The sequence below is a fragment of the Lepidochelys kempii genome, chromosome 5 (assembly GCF_965140285.1).
Source record: "Lepidochelys kempii isolate rLepKem1 chromosome 5, rLepKem1.hap1, whole genome shotgun sequence".
NCBI lineage: Eukaryota > Metazoa > Chordata > Testudines > Cheloniidae > Lepidochelys > Lepidochelys kempii.
The window spans coordinates 70432711-70451234 of record NC_136384.1 but is presented as its reverse complement, the minus strand read 5'-3'; positions in this window follow the sequence as shown (position 1 = coordinate 70451234).

The following is an 18524-nucleotide window of genomic DNA, read 5'->3' as shown; positions in this document are numbered from 1 at the left end:
CCTTTTCTTTATGCTAATTGTTGTATCTCCAATAAACTCAGCATATTGCCTTTTCCCCTGAAAAAGATCCTGTGTGCTTCTTATAAGCATAACAATGCTGACCAACCCTAGAGCAGATCTAGATGACATGGTAGTAAAAATACCAAGGGACAGTTTACAACATTGTGATTCCAGAAATGTACTGACTTTCTTTTCAAAACATATAATTGATAAAACCATATAGTGGTAAGAGCTCTTAAGATATACTGATTGCCTCATTTATCCTCTGGATACAGGCATGGAAACTACACTATTCTCTCACATGTAGAGGTGATCCCTCCAGGTCTAAATTGAGACACATTGGCAGAGGAGTATGGATGAGTTTGAACTGCTAATAATCATGCTGTATCTACTGCACAAAGGACTTCAACCTCCAATAATCTGGATCTGGCAAATAACATGAGTACTAACGTCACAAAAGAAATTTAAGAAGAAATAGTTACAGTGTCCCAAATCTGAAAATGCAAGTGGAAAGGGAATCTTTTTCACATTGGCAGCTCATGAAAAGGAAAGATTGGAAGAACATACTTATGTTTGACCTTGAACCACTCCCTGAGATAACTGGTGTGTTTTTTTGTTCAGATGAGCTAACGGACAAAACTACAATTTCAGAAAGAAGCCAGAAGATTTTAACCACTCTTTCACCACAGTAGTTGTGAAAGAATGAATGTCATGCCATAGAAATCTTGTTATTCTTTTCCGTTAAAACTGACCTATGGAACTGTCACTGAAAATTCTTCTGGTTAATATCTACTCAATGAATTAAAGAAAGCATGCTGCAAAATTAAAGTCACATTTGTGTCATCTATAGCTTCTTTCAACTACAAAGCATCTTAACAAATAATGGATTAACAGTTTTATTCTAACAGCTAGTTCATTAGAAGACTTTTTTGCTTTTCAAATCTCTCTCAGAATAATGGGTTGAAAGTTTTGTTTTTAGTTTACTTGACTCAGTGTCAGCCTTAGAGGATTTAAGGTTTTGGAAGTGATTCGCCATCACACAATGTATTTTTAAATGGTATTCTGTAAGATATAAATATAATAATGTAATGGACTGAACAATGTGTGCGCATACGCACATTTAAGAATCAGAATAATCTGCCACAGTCTCCGTAGTTCTAAATATCTAGAAGAGATTTTCCATTAGCTCAAGAAGTCTTTGGAGCAGAAAGATCTGAATTCCAGCCCCAGTTTTGCCATGTACAGCATAGTGGCAACCAGGAAGCACTAGGTAGTGATATATTTGTTCAAAGATCTACCAAAAGTGACATGCTGGTACGTGAGAAACAACTTCTTGTAGATTTAATTTGATCTAGTATTAAAAAACGAAACAACCCAACCTCTGTGAAATATTGTGTCCCACATAAACCATATGCAGCCCCTAATGAAATAAGACAGGTTGCACAGGATGTAAATTAGGACAGAAATCAGTTCCTTAGGCGAGAAAGTTATGTAATATCTGGGACTCTTGGTGTGGTTAAGTATGGAAACCTTATTGCATTATCTTTTAACTGTATAAAACAGTTTAAGAACTCATGTGAACGAGGACAGCATTGGAAAAGTCTGAGATGAATTTAAAGCATGTGTTCCTGATAGGAAATCCATTATATTACACTGACAATATTTCATCATGCCATATTAATGTTAATTTTGCTGATCAAATTGCTAATATGACAAATCTGCAGTTGTAAAAGCAATTTTTCATCCTATCATATTAGCATTACATAAGAAATCCACTGATGCAGCAAGACTTTAAAAATGTATTAGCAAAAAAAAAAAAGACTAATTATAAAATTATATGATGAAAGATTGCTAATTCAATGCAGTGAGCTCATCCAGATGAAATTTTAGCACAGACTCTCTCAACCTTTCCCAAGGTAGCGTCCACCCTACTTGTGATGCAGGAATTCATAAAGCTCAACAGTGCAACTGATAAAATGTCTAATTAGAAATTATTGGAGTGGATAGATCTTGAACAAACTGTATGCCGTCGATGCACAAAAAGGCAGCCTCATTTCTGGATTGGATTTATTGTCATCGAGATTCATCCGGTGGGGGGGTTAGCACTACTATCCTACTCTGGAGGTTTCTACCAGGGAAGGACAACTTTAACCTGCAGATGAGGCTCCATAGGAGCTTTGCCAGCAGAGGGAGCCTAAAGAAATGCATTGAATCACCACCCTAGCCAGGCCTCTTCTTCAGATAATGCTGTCCAGTTCTGGAATTTACACTGCAGAACAGGGATTGAAGGCATCTTGTGTCACCATAACCCCACTCCAGAGTGTCTTCCCACCTACTGGGTCCCCTACAACGTGGTTTCTGATGGCAGATGCTGACAAAACCCAGAGCTGAATCAAGCACTGCCTGTATTCAAATGGTTTTGAATGCTGCAGTCCGTCTCTCATATGCATCTTAAAAGTGACCTCACTCAAGACTAATGTTTAAAGTAACCTGCAAAACACTGTTTCTTATGTCAAACTTCATTTCATTCAAATTTATCTTGGCTGAAAATTGACACTAAAGATACTTTGTCTTTCTGAGCCCTTCACTTTGGGAGTTGGAAGTCTGATAATGGATAATTCCTCCTGAAGGTTTAATGGCAGAATTTCACAAAGCAAATATTTTCCCCCTTATTTCATATAGCCCTGACAAACAGAAATGCTGATCCATTTAATTATAGATGCTGTCTGCAACAGTTACAGGTCTGAATATTTTGGCTACTGGGATTTGAAGGGAAAAAAAATGAATTTGAATCACAAAACTACATGTCAAGAGAACTAAAAGAAGGAAGCTAGTAAATAGCCTGACTAGCTCAGCAACTGATATAACAGTTTTGCAACAACAGTTTAATGTCTCCATGTGGGAGCCATTAACTCTTCTACATATAAATATTCATATTGTATATTTATGACATGCCACTGAGAGAAGAAAGTCAAGAACAGTAGCAATGTTGGGCCTATTATATAAAAGGTTAAGCATCTTGAGGAAACATCATTGTAGCTCACAAATTAGTCCCTGAATAGAAATTTAAAAAAAAAAATCCTTAAGAACATGATACTGTGACTTCCTAAACCAAGTGTGGATAAATGACAGCTTCACTTCTCACACACACTGGAACTTTCTACCATAAGGATAAAGCTTGTCTGTGCAGGAGACAGCTATCTCAGGGAGTTGAATAAACTCCCACAGGAACTGAGGACAATCACAGACCTCACCACCTTCTGCTCCAAGTGCAAGGCACACTTATTTAACCTTGCCTTCTCTAACAAATACGGAGCAGTGTGTACATTAAAAAAAAACAAAACAACAACAGCAGCAATGACCCAAAACCGAAACTCCGCTACACACAAAAGTCTCCATTGGGAAGAAGATGAGAAAAGAATGAACCACATGTGATTGGTGTTAGTCAAGTTGCTTAAGGAACTACTGGAAAGTGCTCAGATACAAAGGTGATGAGAGTGGTTTAAGAACCTATATAGAATAGAATGGCAAGATTTGCTGTAACATTTCTCCCTCAAACTCAGAGATAAAGGGAAACCCATTACTGTGCATGACTGCACTGGCTTTCATTCCACAGTATTTTAAAAACTCTAATACATCATTAAAATGTACCAGCTCACCTCTATTTTTAATCCTTACCTACACACATGGTCGTTAATCCTCACAATAATCTTCAACTCCTTCTGAATCAATAATTAAACAAATATAGAAAAAGAACACTCACTCTATTCCTTTTTCCTACATACTTTTAATGATACCTTCTCAAAATATTTTTTTGGCAGTGAAAATGCGTAACAAGGTGAAGTGTAAGAATATGTTGTTTTAACATCATTTTAAAAGTTAATTTACTGCTGAGGAAAGGTGCTGGAATGATCTTCCTAGAGATTAAAGTGTTCTAGTCCTAGAACACCGCCAACAGCAGTAGTTAAAATCCTTTTCTGCAAATTTGCATCTTCTATAACTAATAGGTACCACTTCTACAAGGGAAAGGGCAGTTCATTCTCCATTGCCCATTCAATTTTTGACCTTTCTGCTGACATCACCAGCAAAGCTGCCAATTATTGCAACTTTTGGTAGGTTTTGTGATATGGACAAGAACATAAGAACGGCTATACTGTGTCAGAACAATGGTCCATCGAGCCCAGTATCCGGTCTTCTGTGACCAATGCCAGATCCTTCAGAGGGAATAAACAGAACAGGCAATCTTCAAGTGATCCATCCCGTTGTCCACTCCCAGTTTCTGGCAAACTGAGGCTAGGGACACTTGGAACATAGTGTTGCATCCCTGCCCTTCCTGGATGATAGCCATTGATGGACCTATCCTACATGAATTTATCTAGTCAAGCTTGTAACTCATAACTGACAGAGACAGAAGTGAATTGCAGTTTGTTAACTTTAGCTGAATGTCAGATTTCTAGAATATGCTTTACTTTAAAAACGGTTGTAAGCAGTGTCAGGATGAGCTCCACTCTGACATCTGGTGGTGAGGTGTGGCAAGTTGTGGAAAAGAACTTCAGGGGCCGATCTCATTTGCATAGGCACACCCACCACGCCTAGAATGAGACCATAGCTGCCCAAATGGTCACTTTGGCTGCTGTGGGATCCCCAGTGTCTCTGTTATTGGGGCAGGAAGAATAAATTGTTATTACCCTGATTATGGGAACTGTGCTTGGAACTCTACGTGGCCTTTTGTTATGATGGAGGGATTCACCATCAACTAAGTAGCACTCGCTAGGCAAGGGTCATGGGTTCCAAAACTGTGTGAATAGAGAGAGGCTGGGGACAAGTATTAATACTTGGTGGCATGGGCCCCTTGGTGAGGGCCTTCCATGCTAATTGCACTTCCTCCTCTCTCCACTGTGGAATATCAGAGCTAATTTTGATTTCATTAGAAGTCTAGTTATAGGCTGCTGAGCTCACTTTGGGCTTTCAGTGCACCAGCACTGGGGCTCCCCTACTATAAGCTGAATTCACCTAAGAGCTGAAATCACTGAGTGTTGTGTTAAGTAGTGGGGGAGCCTGAAGATATATTGTGGAGCAGTTTGCGGGACGGCTGGTGAAGCAGTTCAACGCGGAGCAGTGTGTGGATGGCAGGAGCTGCTTGTGGGCCGTGGAGCTGAGCGAAGGAGTTCGTGGGGCGGCTGGCGGAGTGGAGCGCAGCTGAGCGAAGGAGTTCGTGGGGCGGCTGGCGGAGCGGAGCGAAGGAGTTCGTGGGGCGGCTGGCGGAGCGGAGTGCAGCTGAGCAAAGGAGTTTGTGGGGCGGCTGGCGGAGCGGAGCGCCGCTATGGAACGGTCAGCTTCAGATCACGTAAGGTGCCTCTTACCCCCGTCCCATTTCCACCCAGGTTGGGAGGTAAAGCTCCGCAGATAAACTTTCTAACTCTGGGGCTGCCCTGACCAGGGACAGAGACTTTTGGGGCATTGGACTTTTGGGACTTTGGGTGATTTGGGGTTGCTGGACTCAAGAACCAAAGGGAAAAGGGCATGCCCCAATTTGCCTGGGGTGGGTTTTTTTTGCTCATGGGTTGTGTTATGAATCCTGTTGGTGGTGTTTCCCCAACATAATGCCACATTGTTTCTCTCTGTTATTAAAAGGCTTTTGCTACACTCAGACTATGTGCTTGCGAGAGGGGAAGTATTGCCTCTTGGAGGCGCCCAGCAGGGGTGGTATATATATTTGTCCCAGGTCACTGGGTGGGGGCTCGAGCCGGTTTGCATTGTGTTATTGGAATGGAACCCCTAGATATTGAACCCGGCCCTTGTTGCTGCCAACTCTGACGGGCAGAAGGGTTACATGGTATTGTACAGAACACAATGGACCTGTAGAATAAATTTGTAATTAGCATGTTAAAAGGTCTATGCTTCCATCGAGTAGTGGGATAGGCTAATTAGATTGCCACAGAGACAAAATGACATTTTATGCAATGTTTTTTCTTATTTTGGGACATGCGGCACAGAATTGATCGAAACTGTTATGGTTTTGTTTTTCATCTCAAGGTCTCAAGGTTCCTTCCCCACTCTGAATTCTAGGGTACAGATGTGGGGACCCACATGAAAGACCCCCTAAGCTTATTTCTACCAGCTTAGGTTAAAAACTTCCCCAAGGCACAAAGTCTTTGCCCTTGGATTAGGTAAAACACTGCCACCACCAAGTGCTTTAGACAAAGAACAGGGAAAGGACCACTTGGAGTCCTATTTCCCCAAAATATTCCCCCAGCCCTACACCCCCTTTCCTGGGGAAGGCTTGATAATAATATCCTTACCAATTGGTACAGGTGAACACAGACCCAAACCCTTGGATCTTAAGAACAATGAAAAATCAATCAGGTTCTTAAAAGAAGAATTTTATTTAAAGAAAAGGTAAAAGAATCACCTCTGTAAAATCAGGATGATAAATACCTTACAGGGTAATCAGATTCAAAACATAGAGAATCCCTCTAGGCAAAACCTTAAGTTACAAAAAGACACAAAAGCAGGAATACATATTCCCTCCAGCACAGTGAATTTCACAAGCCAAAAAACAAAAGAAAATCTAATGCATTTTCTAGCTAGATTACTTACTAACTTTATAGGAGTTGAATTGCTTGCTTTCTTGATCTGTCCCCAGCAGAGGCATCACACAGACAGACAGACAAAAGCCTTTTTTCTCCCCCTCCAGATTTGAAAGTATCCTCATTGGTCATTTTGGGTCAGGTGCCAGCAAGGTTACTTTAGCTTCTTAACCCTTTACAGGTGAAAGGATTTTGCCTCTGACCAGGAGGGATTTTATAGCACTGTATACAGAAAGGTGGTTACCCTTCCCTTTATATTTATGACAGGGCCTCACACTACAAGCAGGATGTGGAAAAATTGGAAAGAGTCCAGTGGAGGGCAACAAAAATTATTAGGGGGCAGGAGCACGTGACTTATGAAGAGAGGCTGAGGGAACTGGGATTATTTAGTCTGCAGAAGAGAAGAATGAGGGGGGATTTGATAGCTGCTTTCAACTACCTGAAAGGGGGTTTCAAAGGGGATTGATCTAGACTGTTCTCAGTGGTAGCAGATGACAGAACGAGGAGTAATGGTCTCAAGTTGCAGTGGGAGAGGTTTAGGTTGGATATTAGGAAAAACTTTTTCACTAGGAGGGTGGTGAAACATGGGAATGGGTTACCTAGGGAGGTGGTGGAATCTCCGTCCTTAGAGGTTTTCAAGGTCAGGCTTGACAAAGCCCTGGCTGGGATGATTTAGTTGGGGATTGGTCCTCCTTTGAGCACAGGGTTGGACTAGATGACCTCCTGAGGTCCCTTCTAACCCTGATGATTCTATTCTATTCTATGATTCTATCCTAATGTGCACTTTGACTCCTAATGTCAGAAAGTTTATATGCAGGAGATCAAAACCGTCTTCCCTGTAATTACAGTAATGGGATTATTTCAGCACACACAGACTATTTCAAGAAGGTTGTGTACCATCACTCAGCACTTGAGAGTAGAGAGAGAAAATATTTCCCTGCCATTTTAAGACAAAGGTAGGATCGACAAGATAACTTCAAGGTTAATGCCAATCTAGAGATGCCTAAATGAATAGCATGGAAAGAAATCATGATATGAATTTACTAGTCCTTTTGATTTATATGTTCTCTTTGTTCTGTAAGATGACAATAATACTTCCTGATGTTTAAGCTAAACATACTTGGTGACCTGATGGTCATTCAGATAGACATTATCTTATGTTATTCAGATACTGGGTAACATTTTCAAAAGGCCCTCTGTGACTTAGGCACTTAGGGCTAGATTCACAAAGGGATGTAGGATCCTAACTGCCACTTTAGACACCTAAATCCAAAATTTAGATCCTCAAAACCCCTGCTCAGCTGCCACCTATCTCTGTAGGCAGCTACATTTCTGTTGACAAGATCCCCAAGTCACCTAAATGTAGTCTTTGCTCCAAGGGGTGGCTCAAGCCTCTTCCCTGGTGCTTGCTATTTGGAGTGGTTTCTCCCCTCTCCTCACATAGGTGGGGTCCTGGATTCTTGATAAATGATGCCTGGTACCTCCATCCAAGGTGACTCCTCACTGTGCCCAGGATACAAGGGGTGCTGTCTGTTGGGAAAATGAATAATGCTACCACTCCTGGCAAGGAGTACAGAGCCCAGTACATAAGAAACAGTAAAGCACATCAACACAAACACATCCAAGAAAGGACAAACCCCAAACCAACGATTAACAGAGGGGGATTTTACTAGCAACAGGCAAATAGGATCTGGGGAAGAAAAGGATTATGGTTAACTAATGAATACTAAACATTAATACAGGCGAAACTGCCTGACCCATGACCTAGATCCCAGAGCTCTTCAAAGACTCTCTCTGTAGGGTGGGGAAGTTAATCAGAGCCCCACCCCACTCCAAACATGGTGGGAAATAGGGCCATAGGGCTCTTGCAGCCATTAGTGTTGTAGTCCATAGAAACCACCCCCCGCTTTCCCCGCAAAAGTTCAGTCCAGAGTTCCAAGAGGTGGCAAAGGTTTAAGTGGGGCTTCCATAAAATTGTGCTGCTGGGCATGCACATGGCTGCCTCAGTCTGGTGTTTCTCACAGTCGGGACAAATGTCTGACTGCAGCTGATGTGAAGGTTCTAATGTTTTGGTTGCTGCTACTCATCAATATTTAGTAGGATATGAGCTTTGGATAGAGTAAGTTAAAAAAGATATAGTGAAGCCAGAAGTAGAAGCACACTTTACTTGAGAAAATATCAAAATCGGTGCAAGGGTGATCAGAATATCATCTGCATGGAAATGATACCAAAACACTCAGTTCAGACAGTTGCCTTTCTAAAATTACAACTTTAACTTAATTCAGCATAAAAAATATACCAATTACCCCAGACTGAACACATTTTCTAATAGCAATATAACTTAATATACATTTCATGAGATAATTATTCAAACCCCATAAGAGACGGGAGCAATTTAGCTGTAGTTTAAATTTTGTAATACGGGAGAGACATGATTATCCCATGCTAGTCTACACTCATTTATGCATTATAGTCTCATTTTTGCGTAGCCCCAACAAACAGTAATTACATAACATAATTAATGCCAAATTCGAGAATGTATCATCACAAAGTAGGCACATACACACTGACACACACACAAATATAGGACTTATAGTAGAGGGTAATGAATTACAATCTGGCACTGATGGTCAACATTTCTAGTGTTATAAATTATTCATTTATATGCTGTCTAGCATGCCAAGTATTTCAAGTCTTACCCCCAGGCACCTGGCATATTCTCTTTAATGTATAAGTATTTCACTGGAGAGCTTGACCTTAAAGCTGCCACCACCACACAAGAACTGTATTGGCATTTAGAGGTAAAGTAGTTAAACAGCCCTGTCTTCTTTACCGGATAACACAATAAATGTGATCACAGTCAGATTCTTTCAGTGTTCTCTACTCCAAAGAAGCGCTTACAAATTCATCAATGGGTCAAAACAGTTATCAACAAAATTAACACTGAGCAGATGTTTTAGGCTTTGTCATCATCTGACAATGGATTTTCTTCAGATGGGATATGATCCAGCATCTAGCCAGGACACTGGAAGTTTCTCCATGAACTGATGCATGAAAGCAACAACTAAATCATCTCAGCTTGTTTTCAGTGATTAAACTGTGACTTAGAACAACGCTTCCTTAGCTCTCATCCCCTAACACTCCTACTCTACTTGCGCTACATTGATGACATCTTCATCATCTGGACCCATGGAAAATAAGCCCTTGAGGAATTCCACCATGATTTCAATAATTTCCACCCCATCATCAACCTCAGCCTGGACCAATCCACAGAAGCGGTCCATTTTCTGAACACTACTGTGCTAACAAGCAATGGTCATATAAACACCACCCTATACCAGAAACCTACTGACTGCTATACTTACCTACATGCCTCCAGCTTCCATACAGGACACACCACACGATCCATTGTCTACAGCCAAGCTCTAAGATACCACCGCATTTGCTCCCATCCCTCAGACAGAGACAAACACCTACAAGATCTCTATCAAGCATTCTTACAACTATAATACTCACCTGCTGAAGTGAAAAAACAGATTGACAGAGCCAGAAGAGTACCCAGAAGTCATCTACTACAGAACAGGCTCAACAAAGAAAATAACAGAACGCCATAAGCTGTCACCATCAGCCCCCAACTAAAACCTCTCCAGCGCATCATCAAAGATCTACAACCTATCCTGAAAAATGATCCCTCACTCTCACAGATCTTGGGAGACAGGCCAGTCCTCGCTTACTGACAGCCCCCCAACCTGAAGCAAATACTCTCCAGCAAACACTAACCCAGGAACCTATCCTTGCAACAAAGCCCAATGCCAACTCTGTCCACATATTTATTCAAGTGACACTGTCACAGGACCTAATCACATTAGCCACGCCATCAGGGGCTCGTTCACCTACACATCTAACAATGTGATATAAACCATCATGTGCCAGCAATGCCCCTCTGCCATGTACATTGGCCAAACCGGACAGTCTCTATGCAGAGGAATAAATGGACACAAATCTGATATCAGGAATCATAACATTCAAAAACCGGTAGGAGAACACTTCAACCTCTCTGGTACTCGGTAACAGACTTAAAGGTGGAAATTTTGCAACAGAAAAGCTTCAAAAACAGACTCCAACGAGAAACTGCTGAGCTTGAATTAATATGCAAACTAGATACCATTAACTTGGGTTTGAATAGAGACTGGGAGTGGCTGGGTCATTACCCATATTGAATCTATTTCCCCATGTTAAGTATCCTCACTCCTTCTTGTCAACTGTCTAAATGGGCCATCTTGATTATCACTACAAAAGTTTCTTTTCTCTTGCTGATAATAGCTCATTTTAATTAATTAGCCTCTTACAGTTGGTATGGCTACTTCCATCTTTTCATGTTCTCTGTATGTAAATATCTTCTTACTATATGTTCCATTCTATGCATCCAATGAAGTGGGCTGTAGCCCACAAAAGCTTATGCTCAAATAAATTTGTTAGTCTCTAAGGTGCCACAAATACTCCTGTTCTTTTTGAACTCAGAGAAGAGGACCTGAGAGCAATCACTTGACATTTAACTTATCAATTTGTCTAGCAAGGGCCCTAAGCCTCTTTGGCCCAGCGCCATAAAGGGACTTAGGTGTTGCAGCACTGAACTGCAATGTCTATGTTGCAAGCATCTAGAAAATCAGGGAACAACAATAGGATCTACAAAGCCTACGTGAGGTGCCTATGCTCCCTATACAATGAATGGGGGAGAAATAGAAGCCTAAAAATGGGATCCACAAAAGCCAGAATGCTAGGTGAACAGCCACCTAAATTAGCCAATGGGAGGTGCCAACGAGAAGGGTGTGTCCTAAGCCCTGCCCTTTTCATGGAGTTCAGCACCTAAGTCTGGGCTGCAACGAGGCACCTACCTCTACTTGAGATCCACAGCTGGGAACCCCTTTTTTGGTGTCAGGAAGCTTAGATGCCTAAGTTGTTTCTTGTGAGAATGAATTAGGCACCTGCCTCACTCCACACAAGACTGAGCTAAAAGTTATAAGGTGGATGGCAGCACCTCCACCAACATATTTTTAATGGGGCCTTATCTGGCAGGTGTTCTTTGAGCATGCCTACAGGATTGGGCCCTATCAAGGAGATAGAGAGGTGAATGCCTATCTTCACCTGGTTAGGCCAGAGATAGTGCCTAGAGTGAGTCAGCAGTGCGCATGCTCAGAGGCAGAAGTTTAGGCATCAAGAGGACTTTCACGGTGGAAATTTAGGCAGGGAATGAGTTTAGGCACCTATAGAGTGAGGCAACAAATGACTGAGGGTTTTGTAAATCAGAGTGGTACCTAAAACTGGGATTAAGAGTCTACATCTTGCCCTTAGGCACCTAAATCCTTTTGTGGATCTGGGCCTTTGCCATTCAGAAAGAGAGCATCTGTGTCTTCCATGAATGAAATTTTGCCTCAGTAAAAGAGTTCTATTTACTGGTTTAAGCTTAGTTTACAGCAAGGTGACCGTCGTTATTTTTTACTCCTGCTCAGGCTGGGGGGTCAACATTTGCATCAAATACATAGCTAAGAAAGCAGATTTGATGGTCATGTTCCAATCCAGTCTATACCAGCCATGCTTACTTCCAAGAAGCCTTCTTCATAGTCACTGAGAAAATCCTAACATTCATGACGTCCAAGAACATCAGATTCTGCCAGTTTTCATTCTGCGTAGTAAGTGACCGGATACATTTGACAGTCCTGTTATTCACTGTCACACTACTGTGTGCATAGCCACTCTCAGTAATTCACCAAAAGCAAAACCGTACTTGGGGGCCGCTCATAAGCAGTGGCGGCTCATGACCTTTTTGACAGGTGAGGCACAAAACACAAAATAGTTATTTTCTCCTTGCCCACTGTAAAATGGAACAGCTATTAAACGATTACCTTACAGTTGGAGCTGCCACAACCTGGCCCAGCATGGGAGGCAGAGTACGAGGTGGGCCTGGGATTCGGCAGTGGCTTCTCATGCCTATGCAGGGCGGCCTGCCCTTTTGGAGAGGGAGAGGAGAGCTGTAAGGTGCGGACCCATCCCTGTTCCTTGCAAACCTCCTGCATCCTGGGCTTAACTGGTACAATCTTGCCGTGCCTCACCAGGCAGTGATTACCACAGGAACATCCTTATAAAATAACTCCTGTGTGTGGTAAATTGCCATGGTAACAAGGCAGCTTCTTGAGGCATTATTAGTTATTATTTGTGCCTCAGCCAGCACTCCGTTCTTCAAACTTTCTGGAGCTGCATTTTGCTACTGGAGAGAGCAAACTGTGACATTTAAATCAAATCACAAACTGTCCTTATATCTGTATATATTTACTAATTAAATAAAAAAGAATACGCAAAATGTATTTTGTAGCTTTTAGGAATTCTTGGTTAGGCTATGCCTCACTTGCCTGGGCTCACAAGCCACTGCCTTTGTTGCTCCACTTCCACTTGGTGAAGAAAATGCATCAGAGTCAGCTGAATGAAAAACAGCTGACTAATATAAAGATGGCTGACTGATGGGTAGCTCTGCTTCTGACAAATATTGCAAAAGGGATTTGGTCCACTGAATTGAATACAGCCTTGAAAATGACATACATATCTTTACATTTGTAGTTATTGTCAATAAACCCTGATTCCTGACCATTCATATACTTGAATTTCAATCTGGAGCACTCAGCGGACAAACTGAATAAATTATGTAGGTATCTGTATATAAAGTGATAAATATGTGGGAATCAAAGTCTGATTGTGTTCCTGTGCAATGAATGGTTTATGATTTTAAGAAAAAAAATGAAGAATTTATATTTCTGAAGACAAGTACTCTTCATTCTGTAGCTTGTGCTGCTCATTAGGTGATATAGCCAGCTGCCTAGTCTTCATTATGAAAGATGTCCCACAAGAAGTGAAAAGTCACAGGCAACATGCCACGAAGTTTGCCACAGGCACTGCAAATGGTAACTCTGGCATTAATGTCACCTTTAATGAAATCTCCAGTCTGAGGATAATTCTTAGCTTAACAGAATCATGTCGTTTATAGGATACGGAAAGTAATGCATATCCAGGACAGCTCTCTTCGAGTTTACCAAGACTCATATTTGTCAGTCCTCCGTATAGCAGGAAACAATCCTTTTCAAATAATATATCTTTACCCAGGATGCTAAATCCATACTACTGCTTCATAATGGCTGTTACATCCAAATATGACCTGAGCCACAAAATTCAGATCCAGTTATGACACTCTCTCTAATTCAAGAGTATTAGAATCCGATTATAAAGAGCAGAAGGGAAGCCATATAAAGAAAATGAGGGCAGGGAAGTAGGGAAATTAATGGGGGAGGGAGGGGTAGAGTCTTGGAATCCTCCCTGGGGAAAAAACTGAAAGAGCAAATGCAATATTATTTTAGAATATTTTCAACAATTTAGAGCACATTTAAGGACTAAATTCAGGACTTTTATATGGAATTCTCTAAGGGTGAAATTCACCCCAATCCAGAGGGCCAGTGTGACAGAATGTACCCTTGTATTCACACCCTATACACTATTGTAATAATCTTTGTCCAAGGTATGCCTTGTAAGGTACAAGCTGAGAACTCATAATTTGCTGATCAGTATTGTCCTGATAAAATAAGTGTGGCAACATTGTATGTGAAATGACAAGATTCCACTATATTGGTGGCATTAACATGGGTTCCAAACTGAGGCCTGGTCTACACTATGGGGTTAGATTGAATTTAGCCACATTAGGTCGATTTTAAAATGAATGCATCCACACAACCAATCCCGTTCCGTCAACTTAAAGGGCTCTTAAAATCAACTTCTGTACTTCTCCCCGGCGAGGGGAGGAGAGCTAAAAATCGACCTTGCAGGGTCGAATTTGGGGTAGTGTGGACGCAAATTGATGGTATTGGCCTCCGGGAGCTACCCCAGAATGCTCCATTGTGACCGCTCTGGGCAGCACTTTCAACTCTGATGCACTAGCCAGGTACACAGGAAAAGCCCTGGGAACTTTTGAATTTCATTTCTTGTTTGGTCAGCTTGGCGAACTCAGCAGCACAGGTGACCATGCAGTCCCCCCAGAATCACAAACAAGCTCCAGCATGGACTGAAAGGGAGACACTGGATCTGATTGCTGTATGGGGAGAAGCATCTGTGTAGGCAGAACTCTGATCAAAAAGAAGAAATGCAAATATATTTGCCAAAATCTCACAGAGCATGTTGGACAGAGGCTACAACAGGGACACACAGCAGTGCCACAAGAAAGTTAAGGAGCTGAGGCAAGCCTACAAAAAGACAAAGGAGGGAAACAGTTGCTCCAGGTCAGAGCCCCATACATGCCGCTTCTGTGATCAGCTGCATGCCATTCTCGGAGGGGACCCTACCACCACCCCACCACTGTCTGTGGACACCTGAAAGGGGGGAGTCTCACACAACAGGAAGGAGGATTTTGTGGACAAGGAAGAGGAGGAGGAGGAGAATGTGCAGCAGGCAAGTGGTGAATCCGTTCTCCCCAGCAACCAGGACCTTTTCATCACCCTGGAGCCAATACCCTCCCAAGGCGGGATCCCCGACCCTGACGCTGGAGAAGGCACCTCTGGTGAGTGCACATTTGTAACTACAGTACAGGGTTTAAAAGCAATAGTGTTTAATGTTTGATTTGCCCTGAAGAATTGAGATGCATTCGCGGCCAGTACAGCTACTGGAAAAGTCTATTCACACTTTTCTATTTTGGGGATGGAGCGGGAATCCTCCAGGGACATCTCCATGAAGCTCTCCTGGAGGTACTCTGAAAGTATTCTGGAATAATGCAGAACAAAGAATGGCAACGAATGGTCCTGGGTTTTGGTCACATTCAAGCAACATTCTGACTATATCTTTCTCTGTTAGCCTCAGGAGAGTGATATCGTTCATGGTCACCTGGTTGAAATAGGGGAATTTTTGTAAGGGAGCAGTAAAAGGATCCCGTTCATGCTGGGCTGTTTGCGCTTGGCTAAAAGCAAAATCATCCTGGAGAATAGCCAGACGGTGGGGTGTGGGGAGGTGTGTGCTGCACAGCCACCTGAAAACCGCAGCCCCTCCTTTTAAATGTGAAACCCAACCCATTGCTTGCTATGGCAAAGGATGGCATTTCAGTTTGAAACCATTCCCACATGTTATGCATAAGAAGCCTTACCATGGCTGCATGGAAACCAAATTCTGTTGCCCAGCCGTGTGTGATGTGTCACCATACCGGCAGGCACTCAATATAAAAGGCAAAACGCAACCTTGTACCTAAAGCACATGTGCTGTCTGCTGTGAATTGCTTGATTCACTGTGAAAGAGTCTCTCTTTTGTTCTCAGAAATGTATCATCTTAAATTTTATTCTCCCTTTGTATCCCTCCCAGGTGCAAATGTTTCTAGGCTCCCCCTATCATCTCCATCCCTGAGATTATTGCAGAGTAGAAGGCGAAAAAACCGCACTCGCGATGACATGTTTTCTGAGCTCATGCAGTCCTCCTGCACTGATAGGCACAGCTGAATGCATGGAGGCATTCAGTGTTAGAGGCTAGGAAAGCATTAAGTGAGCGCGAAGAGCAGAGGCGCGAAGAGTGGAGGCGATGCTAAGGCTAACAGGGGAGCAAACAGACATGATGAAGCGTCTGGTGCAGCTGCGGAAAAGCCAACAAAAGCACAGACCCCCGCTGCATCTACTGTACAACCGCCTGACCTCATCCCCAAGTTCCATATCCTCCTCACCCAGATGCCCAAGAATGGGGGGTGTGGGGAGGCTCTGGGACCCAGCCACTCCACTCCAGAGAATGGCCCAAGCAACAGAGGGCTGTCATTCAAACAGTTTGATTTGTAGTGTGGCTACAATAAGCAATGTGGCCTTCTTCTTCCCTCCTCCCAACCCCACCCCACCCAGGCTACCTTGTCAGTTATCTCCATTTTTAAAAAATTAATAAAGAAGAATGCATGGTTTCAAAACAATAATTACTTTATTTCAAAGGGAGGAGGCTGTTTGGCTTACAGGGAATTAAAATCAACAAAGGGGGCGGTTTGCATCAAGGAGAAATACACACAACTGTCACACCGAAGCCTGTCCAGTCATGAAACTAGTTTTCAAAGCCTCTCTGATGCGCAGCACACCTACCTTGCTCTTCTAATCGCCCTGGTGTCTGGCTGCTCAAAATCGGACACCAGGAGATTTGCCTCACCCTCCCACCCCACCAAAAACGTCTCCCCCTTACTCTCACAGATATTATGGAGCACACAGCAAGCTGCAATAACAATGGGAATGTTGGTTGCGCTGAGGTCTGACCTATTCAGCAAACAGCGCCAGCGAGCTTTTAAATGTCCAGGCACATTCTACCACCATTCTGCACTTGCTCAGCCTATAGCTGAACTACTCCTTTCTACTGTCCAGGCTTCCTGTGTACAGCTTCATGAGCCATGGCATTAAGGGGTAGGCTGGGTCCCCAAGGATAACTATTGGCATTTCAACATCCCCAATGGTAATTTTCTGGTCTGGGAAGTAAGTCCCTTCTTGCAGCTGCTCGAACAGACCAGAGTTCCTAAAGATGCAAGCGTCATGTACCTTTCCCCGTCATCCCACGTTGATGTTGGTGAAACGTCCCTTGTGATCCACCAGTGCTTGTAGCACCATTGAGAAGTACCCCTTGCGGTTTACTTACCGGTTGGCAAGGTGGTCTGGTGCCAAGATAGAGATATGCGTTCCATCTATCGCCCCACCACAGTTAGGGAAACCCATTGCAGCAAAGCCATCCACTATGACCTGCACATTTCCCAGAGTCACTACCCTTGATAACAGAACGGCAACGACTGCACTGGCTACTTGGATCACAGCAGCCCCCACAGTATACTTGCTCACTCCAAATTGATTCCCAACTGACCAGTAGCCGTCATGCATAGGAAGCTTCCACAGGGCTATCGCCACTCGCTTCTCAACTGTCAGGGAGCTCTCATCTTGGTATACCTGCACTTCAGGGCAGGGGAAAGCAAGTCACAGAGTTCCAGGAAAGTGGCCTTACGCATGCAAAAGTTTTGCAGTCATCCCATACCTGCAACACTATGCAGTCCCACCAGTCTGTGCTTGTTTGCTGGGCCCAGAATTGGCGTTACACTGTATCAACCAGCCCCACTGCTGCCACGATGTCCCAATTGCCACAGCCCATGCTTTCAGGAACGTCTGTGTCCATGTCCTCATTAAAATTGTCCTCGTGCTGGCAACTCTTAGCCCGGTTCTGCACATACTCCAGGATAATGTGCGAGGTGTTTACAATGCTCACAACAGCAGTGGTGAGCTGAGCAGGCTCCATGCTTGCAGTGGTATGGTGTCTGCAGGAGAGCAGAGTTGCAGCAGAAGCAGTAGATGACGACAGATGCCACGAGAATAGATATTTATACAGAACGATGAGAGGACCTGCGAGGTGGATTCATGGCATCAGGAGAGCATATTTGCAGCGGAAGCGGTGGATGACGACAACATGGAAAAATTTGCTATTGAGACTGAGCTCATTTACAAGAGCTGGAGAACAGAGATGCAGCGGAAGCGGTGGATGATGACGGTTAGCAGTCGTACTGCACTGTCTGCTGACAGCAGCACCCAGGACACAACAGCAGCAGCGACAGTGAGCTGAGCTGTGCGGGCTCTATGCTTGCCGTGGTATGACGTCTGCATGGAAAAAAGGCGCAAAACGATTTTCTGCAGTTGCTTTCATGGAGGGAGGGGCGACTGATGACACGTACTCAAAACCACCCGCGACAATGTTTTTGCCCCATCAGGCATTGGGAGCTTAACCCAGAATTCCAATGGGCGGTGGAGACTGCGGGAACTGTGGCACAGCTACCCACAGTGCACCACTCCATAAGTCGATGCTAGCCTTGGTAGTGAGGACGCACTCCGCCGACTTAATGCGCTTCATGTGGACATACGC